We start from the raw sequence: 7,151 nt of genomic DNA, 5'->3' as shown, positions 1-7,151 counted from the left end.
TCACCCCCCTCCACCACCACCCCTGCCTCCTTCCAGGCCTTCACTCCCTCTGTCCCGGGAGCTCAGCATCCCATGCCCTACCTCTCTCCTTCAGAGTCAACTCCAGACAGGCTGGCTCATTTTCTGCTTGCACATTGACACCAACCCTCCTTTGGCTTGATTTGGCCCTGAGCGAAATGCAGGGTAGCTTAGGTTACCACTTGGAAAGCGCAAGGCCTGTGATCCAGGTGATACGGCTTTGCGGGTAAGCTTGCGCATCATCATCTGACAAATGCACACACACACCGTTAGTGCTCTTCAAGGGCCCCCTAAGCCCAGCGGTGGGTGTCTAGGAATGGCCATGCTTCTTTCCACACGGGATGAAAGTTAGCTGCGGCAGAAGCTGTGCTAACGGCACAGGCTGCTCACAGATCGGTTGAAAAACTCTGAGCATTACAAGCTTGTCCGGAAGAGGCTCTGATGGAGGAGGAAGCAGCCGTTGTGTCCATTTGTTATTTTCTGGTATGGATGGTGCAGGGGGGAGTAAGAGTCTCAATGAGGGCTGGGGCAGGGAGGTACAGAAGGGAGCTGGTATAGCCACAAAAGGAATGGAGTGTGAGCCCCAGCAGAGGAAAATTCTTATATGTGGGATGCCCACAAGAGATAGGTCCCTAGCCCAGATCCAGCCAGCTCAGGACTCAATAGACTCCGTGAAACAGAAGGCTATTCGTAGACAGAACTTATAAGCAGTATAACGCTGATGCCTTTCTTGAAACCCCCTAGCAAGGCCACGTGTACACTTTCACACTAATAACCCAGAGGACGCCAAACTAAACTTTATTTTCTGTTTCAAAGTTGTTGTTTTTTTTTTTTTTTTTCCCGTTTCAGGGCCACGTGAAAGTCTTGGCACTTTACCCGGGGAGCTCTTACATGCAATAATAGCAACTGTGTGCCTTAGGATGTCAGCGCCTCATAGAATGTGCAAATGAGCCCCAAGGCAGACCAAGGAGTCAGGCACGGGGTACACGAGCTAGTTTTCCTCTCCAAATCACCAGGGTGCTGTGATTTCTCCACCACCAACATGTTTGCCAAGAAAACACTGCCCTAGTGACTGCTCGTTGCCAGCAGGAGCCCACACATGGCTCCCCAAGTAGCAACTAAAGATGACCTCTCCCACACAAAGAACTGCTTCATGCATTGACAGGAATGCCGGTCAGACCTCTGTGGTTTGCGTGTGCTTAAATAAAAATTACAGCTCACTCTTGGAAGGTACAATGAAAATGGAGGGTTTGTTTTTGGACTCTTAACTGTTTAATTGGTCCAATAACATCTGTCCTGAACCTGGAGCCATTACCCACTAAGTCACAGAGGGGGCCACGGGCTATGTGGTTCCCGCCTCTGCCAGAAGGTGATGTCACTCACACCTCTCCTAGAAGCCCCTGCAGGTCTGTGCCAGCTCCGTTCTCTGCACAAAGCTTTAGGTCCTTAGGTCCCAACCCAACATCAGGTCCTTAGGAGCCAACTCTCCAAATGTCTAAGAACATGGAGACTCACTTTAAAAACTTCATACATACAATAAACATTTACCCTAGAAGCGAATGTGAAGCACTTGTTCTAAACCATCGACTCCCCACCAACTACTCACAGCCAAGTAGGAAAGAGAGAACCGGAACAACATCCCCCTGGGAATCAGAATCAAAACTGAGCCAACGTTAGTCCAACCCTCACACGGAACAATAGAGAGTAAAGTTGGGAGAGGTGGGTGGGTGGGGGGCATATACCTGAGATCTTGGTACTTGAGAGGCCGAGGTAGGAGTATGTGGTCAGTCTGGGCTGCATAATGAAATCCTGTCTCCAGAGTCCACACCCTGGGGCCGGAGAGGATGGTTCTGTGGTTAAGTTCTCTTCCCAGAAGAGCTGAGTTCATCCTCTAGCACCCACTTCAGAGGGTTCACAACTATGTATGACTACAGCTCCAGGGTCTCCGACGACTGATTTTGGCCTGTGTAGACACTGAAATACACATGACACAGACATACACATAAATTTTTAAAATAAAAATAAAACCCCCACTGATTAATAAGATAACTAAGATCCAGAGATTACAACGGCCAGAAAGTCGTGACTATATCTCTGATGGAAAGGACTATTCACAAAGGAGCCTGACAGAGCCACAACCACGTCCAGGGGCTGTTGCAACCTTATGTAAAAATACTCTTGCAAGGGCATCTGTTCAACAGCTGTCTGCTTAATCTCGGACTGATGTCACTCTTGCTATTGATCTTGTCGCCAAGAATTATTGATCAAAGCATCCCCTGTCATCCTCTTCATTTGCTTATTAAAACTTTCCCCTGCATCCTCCTCCAGGACCACGGTAAGGTTGCTAGGACACCTCCTCTTCCCCACTGCAACGCTCTCTTGTTTCCTAATGAGTTAACAAAGAATCTTTAGAGATTATTTCTCTGTATGTTGTCTAGGTCACACCCACCAATTCCTTGGCTAATTATAAGGTATTCCGGGGCCTAGATGTCACCCAGGAGACCGCTAGCTTATTCTACTTCTTGGATGACTTAGAAAATGAAGACAGAACAGGCATAAAGAAAACCTGAGAGTATGTATCTTAGGTGTTCCAAAAAGGGGATGCCAGTGAGCAACGAACTCACCTGCTCCCTAAAACCCAACAAAGATTCCAGCATTAGAGGCCACCAGTGTTATTGAAGGGAAGCTGAAACACAGATTACAAGATGGTTGAGAAGACTTCATGGAAGATAGGAAGCTCTCCCAACCTGCTTGTTTAGCCTGGCAACCAGTCCCCATGCCCAGTTACCAAGAGCTGCAGGGATCTTACCAAAATGGACAGTGAGTAAGAGTAGCGGTATGTCAGAGAATGGACCAAGGCACCCAGCACACTAATAGGAGTCTTCATGCTGAACCTTAAGACTTCACCCCTGCCCAGCTCTAAGAAACCTGGCATCTGGGCAGTCATCCTTAGGCAGGAAATTGGGCTACAGCAAGGAGAAAATGTGTGCCAAAGCCCAGAGTTTGCAATGGCACCAAGTAAAGAGGGCACTGAGCTGTGAACACAGACAGGTGGACAGAAATGAAAGAAGACTCGGTGTGTCCCTGCCTTCTGTGCCAGGAGTCAACATGACTCTAGAAAAGTGCATTGGCAGAATCCTGTCAGCATTTGAAAATGGTTACCCTGGTGGCAGAAAAGGGCCTCGGTGATAAAAGAAGTAAACATGGGAAGGTTTGATTGGATGTACAGATATGAGATCACTTCCGGGAAGATGGCACACAGAAGGAGGACAAGTTAAAGTCAGAATATGCAGTCAAGCAGCCCCATGCTGACTTCTTCCACATCAGACCCCAGGCTCCCAAGGTCACCCTGTGTCACTGCATTTAATAGACCCAGAAAGCCCTGAAGGACTGGCTACAAAGTAGAGCAAAGTGCTGACTGTGATATTTTCAAGCTGTGGTCCATCTCTATCCAGGACATGTCGTTTCACTTTGAATTAGATGGGGTTTCAGGGAAATACTCTGGTGTGCAGTGAAGCTGTGGAAGAGGTCAACTTCACAACTATGAAAAGCTAGCTCTTTGGAAAGAACCAGGAGCCATCAACCATACTCTCAAAAGATAGCTGGATTTAAAATGACACTTTCACTCCTGTCAGTGAGGACCACATGGGTGACCATGATATGTGTATGGTGGTGATTGGGGGAGCTTAGCTCACCTATGCAACAATCCTAGACAAGTGTGAGAGGGAAGGGCCTTCTACCAACCCCATCAACACAGAAGGCTGGGCAACAGCAAACCAGTGCCTCAGCAATGGCCATCAGTGGATCCTCTCATGACAAGGACAGTTTTTGGACCATCAGTAGCATGGATAGAATGGCACTAACCCCAAGAAAACTGGTTCTCCTTCATTCATTCTACCTGCCATGACTATAGCTTGAATAACATTTGCCTCCTAAAGGTTCGTGAGCTGTTGGCTTAATGTCTGATGTAATGGTCCTGAGGGATAGTAGAAACCTTTAAGGGAGAAGACTCATGAGATCAGGCATTGGGGTCCATCTCTCAGAAAGGAGTAATGTATCCTGTAGTAACGGCTTAGCATTAGGGTTTGGATCTCAAATGTCACCCAGTGGTCCAAATATCAGAAGTGTGGTCACCAGCATGTAGCGCTAGTACAAAGAGGGAGGGCGGGGCTGGTAGAATGAAGTCAGGTCTTTGCCAGTAGGTACCTGAGGGAAATATTGGGACTCCAGTCTCTTCCTCTCTGCTTGCCGCCACCATGAGGTGAACAGCACGCTTCCACCATTATCATATCCCTTGATACATAGTCCAAAAGCAACACTTGCTCAAGGACTGAGGTCCCTGGAAACTGTGAGCCAAACGAAGTCTTTCCTCCTTAAAAGTTGTTTATCTCAGAGATTTTTGTCACGTGAGTGGAAAAAACTAATGGTTAGTTACCACAAAAGTGAATTTGACTTTTGGGGCTGTTTCTTGCTTCCCATCTCACAGCGTGACCCCTCTCACATGCGCTCCTGACACGTGATACCATCTGCCATAAATCCTCATTGGAACCCAAGGCTGCGGCTGTGTTCTTTGACCTGAGGACTCTGAGCTAACAAAACCTCCTTCATAAAGTGCCCAGTCAGTCAAAGATACTTTGCTACAGTAAGCTGAATGGGCAAAGGATTAGAAAAGAATTCAAAACGAATTCTATTATAATAGAATAATGAACAAATAGGAATACTGTTCGGGACTTTAGAGATTATGAACCAGAAGAGCAGTTAAACAGATCCATTTCTGTTTAGTGACTGGAAATAAATATTAATGTCTTCAGCATATCCAAACAGCAGCCCTATGGCCAACGCATGAGATGCCCAGGAGGGGCTGGGATTCAGAGGAGGGTATCTGCCTGGGAGGCAAAATGTAGGAGACCCCATAAACTCAACTATCATGACCAACGCTACCCTCCTGCAACATCCCAGACGGAAAACATGTTAAAAAGCTATCATGAACTAAACTTAATATTTCACACAAACAGGTGAGTGTCATGCTTCACACTGGACCCTGAAGCAAGCAAGCAAACAAACAAACAAAAGATGACGACGACGATGATGATGATAGCTTATTGATTTATAATCTTGGGATTCATCATGAATCTTTGAAATTTGTTTTTAATTAAAAAAAAAAAAATAACAGCGTGGCTAGTGAGACGGTGCAGTGGGTAATGCCATTTGCTCAAAAGCTTGATGAGCTGAGTTCAATCCCAGGCCCCACATGATGGAAGAGGAGAACCGACTCCCACAGGTTGTCTTCTAACACATACCTTGCCAAGTGCCCGCACACATATAAAAATGCAGATAAGTAAATTTAATTAAAAATATAACATTAAAACTTTTTCCCCCTCAAGTAAGGACTCTTTGGACACCCTTTTAATTCTTTGGTTGCCCAAGGCTCACCGGGAAGAGTTTGGACAGATTTGCATATATTCGCTGGAAAACATTCCAGTACATACAGGCTGTACACACACATACACCCACACTTAAACCCTTACACGAAAATCGCGAGGAGAAATTAAACGCCACTCAGGAGATTGGAGCGCATTTCTTGTCCATTTGCCGAGGATATCAGGGGCATCCTTAAAACAACTTTTCTCGTCTTATTTTAAAGAGTCACTGCTCACCTTTAAACACACACCTGAGATGGGCATTTGTAACAGGGCCGCAGGCTCCAGGCTATGCTCCAATACAGAAAGGAGAAAAATCAATTCCCATCCCCAGAGGACAGAATTACTGGTGCAGAAGGTCACTAAATGTGAGCACACGCTCAATGGGCTTGGAACAAGATCCTTGTCCGAGATGCTTCACTACACTTCCAGGGAAGGGAGGGGGAGGCACGAAGACAAGCTCCCACTGGGGAAGAGAGAGAGAGAGAGAGTGAGAGAGAGACGTGGTTTGTACCAGCCGGAAGACAATCACACTAAACAGCACAGGGACCGAGGCTAACACGCAAACGGGCACTGTTTTTACATGGACTTGTGTTTACACCTAACGCTCTGGAGAATTCGGCCAAGACTGACTCCAACCAGCTGAAAATATTACTACTCTAAATCTATCTCTCAAGGTCATTTGTCAGAACAGGTTAGTGGTCCCCAAGGGCTTGCTACATGGATCAGATTTACCAAAGAGACATAATTCAGGCGCTCTCCTGGGAAGCTCCTGGGCCTAGCAGCCATCTTGCTTCTGTCCTTCCCTGCCAAGGGCATCCGGTTCAGGCCATCTGTGGTCTACAGCAGGCTCACACCAAGCCTGGTATCCTGCCAGTGGGTACTGCAGCCCTGCCACCCCTCTGGACATAGGTGGACTCGTGCCGTTTCTGTTGCTTGGGTATTCTTGTATTTGATTGAAAACACATGAATGGGAACAAAAAGGGGACCTGTAGGACAGCCAGGCCTGTTCTATAGAAGATGTATGGGCTTACTTCTCCCAGGGACACTCACAGACCACAGTCAGGAGGGAAGTGCCAGGATTCAGAAGTCACATGGAGCCTCAGAGCAGAGTTCGGATCCTGCCTCTACGTGTAGGTTCTGGACATCTGCACACTCCTTAGCCTCTCTGAGGTCCAGCTGCCTAAGCTATAGAGTAGGGGAAAGTAACAGATGCAAAGTCCCCAGCACAAAGCCTGCACTCTTATGGTGTAGTGCACATTACATGTCCCCAAGCAGGGACCTGCCCCATAGTAGGGTCTTTATTATCATTGTCTCTTAATAAATCCATTTTTTTTCCCCAGAGAATTCTGGGTTGCTTTGGCTTCCTAGTCCTTCTCTGTAGCTTGCCTGCGGCTGACCTACGGGTGGAGACAGCCAGATCCCCATAAGAATAAAGAAGCCATGGATATTAGCCCAGAAGCCCAGAAGCTTGGAGTACCCAAGATACAATTCACAAACCACATAAAACTCAAGAAGAAGGAAGACCAAAGTGTGGCTACTTCTATCCATCTTAGAAGGGGGAACAAAACACCCATGGAAGGAGCTACAGAGACAGAGTAAAGAATAGAGACTGAAGGAATGACCATCCAGAGACTGCCCCACCTGGGGATCCATCCCATTTACAGTGACCGAACCCAGACACTGTTGTGGATGCCAACAAGAGCTTGCTGA

Source organism: Mus pahari, chromosome 16 (assembly GCF_900095145.1).
Source record: "Mus pahari chromosome 16, PAHARI_EIJ_v1.1, whole genome shotgun sequence".
NCBI classification, from domain to species: Eukaryota; Metazoa; Chordata; class Mammalia; order Rodentia; family Muridae; genus Mus; species Mus pahari.
This window is presented reverse-complemented; position numbering follows the sequence as displayed.